The sequence below is a fragment of the Alosa sapidissima genome, chromosome 16 (assembly GCF_018492685.1).
Source record: "Alosa sapidissima isolate fAloSap1 chromosome 16, fAloSap1.pri, whole genome shotgun sequence".
Taxonomy (NCBI): Eukaryota; Metazoa; Chordata; class Actinopteri; order Clupeiformes; family Clupeidae; genus Alosa; species Alosa sapidissima.
This window is the reverse complement of record NC_055972.1, coordinates 34,577,401-34,581,722: the sequence shown is the minus strand read 5'-3', so window position 1 is coordinate 34,581,722 and position 4,322 is coordinate 34,577,401. Positions and strand designations below refer to the sequence as shown.

Here is a 4,322-nt window from a genome sequence, read left to right as displayed (position 1 = left end):
TGGGGGCTGGCATAGAAGCAAAGAAGGAGAGTGAGGGTGTGTTTGTGTGTGTGTTTTAATGTACAGAAGCACACAGTCCATCTAATCAATCAACAAGTATGTGTCTGGACTCAATTTTATACACTGACCATTTTCTCACAGATTAATTTCTAATGGCCGGTCATATTTGAGACCGGGAATACACATGGGTGTTAAATAAAACACTCAAATTGTCATGAAAATTATCAAAAATTGTTTTGTGTGTTCAGATGCCCTGTGTTAAGTCATGGCACCTCATGGTAGTCAGGATAAGGTAACAATATTTTTGGAAATAATTGTCAATCGGTGACATTTGACAGCAAACACAACAGGAGAGGTTTGATAACTGCAGTCTTAAGTGCTGCCACTGTGAAAAATGAATCCTGGTGCCAAGGAAATTACACAAAAAAAAAGTATGACTTAATTTCTTGAAGCAGTCGCCTTAAAAAAATAACTATTATGTTTCCCCCCAAATAAATCAACTACATTTGCGAGAAAAATATTCAGAGAAAATGTTCCCTAAAAGAATTGTGGGAAGTTGCACAATTTCTCGCTGATAAATGTGCAGCCTTTTCCTCAAATATTTTGAACATCTGAAAAACGTCCTTCAGTTGAGATTTTGAAAAGAATGCCTCAAAGACGGACGCCATTGAAGTTCAGCATGGAATAGTAAAAGGTAAAGTATTTTGTTCCTGCTACTTGTGAAAGCTAGCATGAAAACTACTACAAATATAGAATTAAGTAATGTCACATCACAGGTATATATTTTCATACCAACGTGTTTGACCTACTAGGAAATATTGGTGAAGTTAGCTTAACAGTAGCAAGGTCGCTAACGTTAGCTGTAGAAGCTAGCTGCTACTCAGATGGTTGGTAAACTAACCAGCAAGCTAACCTTAACTTCGGTAGGTTATATTATAACCTTATCAATTTGAAATGGCCAAGTTTATAATCATTTGTAATACTTGGGACACTCTAAACTGACATTAATATATTATTGGAGTCGACGACGTCTTAATCTTTTTGTAACGAATGGCTGCAAACGCTAAACTTCATGAAGATACTGTCTGTATAAATCGTCTTGTAAGTAAATTACCAGTGCTTTTTCAAAGTTCTCAATGTCTCGTTTTAAATGTCAGGGCCCTCGGAAGTCTACCAATGAAGTGTGGAGATACATTGAGCCTCGTAAATGGTGTAAAACAGTGATTTATTTGCATGGCTAGCCCGATGCCGAAGCACCACCATTAAAAAAGCTGTTGGTAGCATCTGCTAACTAGCGCCAGATTTTGGAGTGCAGGGGACAAGCTGAGATGGGCTATGAGACAAACATTCACACTCGGTATCATGTTTCAACACACTTTAGGTCAATATCACACCGGAATTCTCCTTTAAGTTAGTTGATATACTGCTGATAGTCAATTGTGGTTCTTGTGTTTATATAATTATGGATTTTGTTTGTTTTAAGGGTTGGCAAAATGCTCATCAAAGTCCAGTACCGTGGACTAAAACAAGTACCTCAAACTGCATCCTGGTTTTTCTTATGAAAGTTTCATTGAAGAAGGTAAGGTTTTATGTGAGCTTAGCTAATAAATTTAAAATCCATGTTTGCATGTATCTGATATCAGATCACTTGGCCAGTGGGTAAGGTAAAAAAAGATTTTGTTACCCTTTAGTTGAATTAAATTAACTAAAATTGGAAACTGAATTTCTTAAATTCTTAAAGCAACCCTTTAAGATTCCAATTTTGTGTTTTTGCAGAATTTGTGCCAGCAGGTTCTTCTACTCTAATTTCTTCAAGTGATATGGAGAGGTCCTCTTCAAACAAGGGACATCAATCTCTGCCATAGGGGATGCAGCAGAAAAGGCCAAATGGGTGAGCAATTAAAATTAAAATCTCACTAGGAGAAATCCTTGTCTGTCCTCCAAATGCCGAAGCCTGGCTTCGTGTTCCGGTAGTGTCAAATCAACGGGCACGTTCAATCTTGCAGCACTACACAGATCTGGCTGAACGTAAGGCATGCTTTTTAGATTCAGCCAGATCTGCTTGCAGATCCAGTGCTGCAAGATCGAACGCGCCCGCTCATTTGACGTTAACAGAACACGAATCTAGGCAATTTTCTTCCTTCAGATACAGGTCTTGTTATAATCTCCCTGTACACTTTTAAAAGTTTATAACACTTTAGTTTGTCTGTAGAGACCCTCACCACACTACCAAGTGTAATCATATTTTGAGCACTGCCAGTGGTTTAAAATAGCGTTTGTTTTTTCAACATGCTTGCTGCCCCCTTAGCTTTCACTGTAGCCTATGCCCATTCAGTGTTGCGGTCTTGCTCAAAACTCCACCAATTAACACAATTTTGCTACCACACTATCATAAATATACCCTAGGTTGTTTGTACTCTTGAGTTACACTTTAATACATCTCCTGTGTTTTTCGAGGGTGCAGGTAAGTTCTCTTTACAAGTGTATCACCGTTATTGTTTCTCTTTTACCCATAGATGGTCCAGGAGGTTCTGGAGAAGAGTTCAGGGGGAGAGGAAACAATGGAGGAGTATAAGAGATTGAGCACCGTGACACACTGCACAAGACGGCATCATATATCCTGGTCAGCCACATTGTTGAAATGCATGGGTATGTTTTGTTTTGTAATGTGAAAAAACAAAGTAGAAGCATTATTGTGCATGTCACAGGCGGAGGGCGCTATTGCCTCCTTAACCCAATCTCTAGCAGTGGGGAGAACACTCTACTCCTCAATAATGCCAAGAGTCCGAGAATTATATTAAAAACCAGTATTTTATTAAGTTACATATAAAAGGAGCTAAATGCTAAAAGTCCCATCGACCAAATGAGCTCCCCTCCCAGTGTTCGAATGTCCAGCACCCCCAACGAGCCGGCGGCCAAGTCAGCGGAAGCAACTTTGCCCAGTGGTCGGCTCCTCCGATCGAAACAGGTCCCGCCGTCAGCAGACCTGCGTCCCAGTGGCAGCTGTTTGGTGGCAGAACAGAGGCTACTTAGTGAACGCAGCTAAATCCCTCCTATAGACCCCAGCCCATCCGAGTAACAAAAACACAATTCACTGCACCAAAATACACACAGTTCATCACCCGTTACATAAGGCCGATCATAAGCACAGAAATCCAACCACTGCAATCCACACCACACGGCTATTATACGACTTGGACTCGGGCTATAGGCAAAGGGGGGGGGGGGGGGGGAGGGTGGAGTTTAGCTACAGTTCATGAGGTAGTCAGCTGCAACGGGCAGACAGCAGGAGCAGAGAGGTAAGGACACAAAGGCCGCAGCCGGGTGGCGCTAGGCAGGGAGTGCAACCAGTCCAACACAGTTCTAAACAGCACCAAAAATGCAGTCAAGGGGGGCCCAGGGGATAGGAGCTGCTAGGTAGGGACAGTCAATAATGCAGTGCAGTAGCACCAGAGTTATAGAAAAGTCTATGGCCCAGCAAAGGGCATTCAGGAGGCAATTAACAAATACTTAGCTCTGCGAGGGGCGGACGCTTCCACCCCTCTGACATCCAATGACGCTTGAACACACAGTCGGCCGCCGTTGAACAGGGGACGAGCGAAGTCTGTAGCCTACTTGATAACTGGAGGCGAGTTGTAAGCCGTAGCTTCACTTGATAACTGGAGGCGTGTAGTCCGTAGCTCACTTGCTAACTGGAGGCGTATAGTCCGTAGCTCGCTTGATAACTGGAGGCGTGTAGTCCGTAGCTCACTTGATAACTGGAGGCGTGTAGTCGAGTGTAGTCCGTAGCTCACTTGATAACTGGAGGCGTGTAGTCGCGTGTAGTCCGTAGCTCACTTGATAACTGGAGGCGTGTAGACCGTAGCTCACTTGATAACTGGAGGCGTGTAGACCGTAGCTCACTTGATAACTGGAGGCGTGTAGTCCGTAGCTCACTTGGAAACCGGCGAGTGAGCCGCCTCTAATGCAGGAGAAGAGAGGGTAGGCTCAGGAACAATAGCAGTAATCACCGCACAGCAACAAGCAGAGGGTAGGCAGAAAACGGGTACTTAGCTCTGTGAGGGGTGGACGTCTCCACCCCTCGGATATCGGCCTGGACAGCGCCTGGACAGACCGGCCGACTTGCCCGGAAGGCTTGATAACTGGAGGCGAGTGAAGTCTTTGGCCGCGGCTCACACTCAGCGTTCACACGCTGCTGTCGTGTCGTCTGTAGCTCGCCCTCTCTTTGGGACTCCAGCTCCGCTGCTTGTCACGTCCTTCTCCAAAGGCTACTTCGCCACGACTGAGAGTGGCCACCCTAGAAAAAGCCCAGTCCCCCCCCA

The 4,322-nt window shown here is 44.3% G+C and overlaps 1 long non-coding RNA gene across 1 annotated transcript; it reads left to right on the top strand.

Moving 5' to 3' along the window:
* Nucleotides 1-512: 512 nt before the first annotated feature.
* LOC121685410 lies at nucleotides 513-1,857 on the top strand. Its single transcript, XR_006023353.1, has 3 exons — nucleotides 513-694; nucleotides 1,484-1,579; nucleotides 1,777-1,857. It is a non-coding gene; the product is annotated as an uncharacterized LOC121685410 (long non-coding RNA).
* Nucleotides 1,858-4,322: the final 2,465 nt, after the last annotated feature.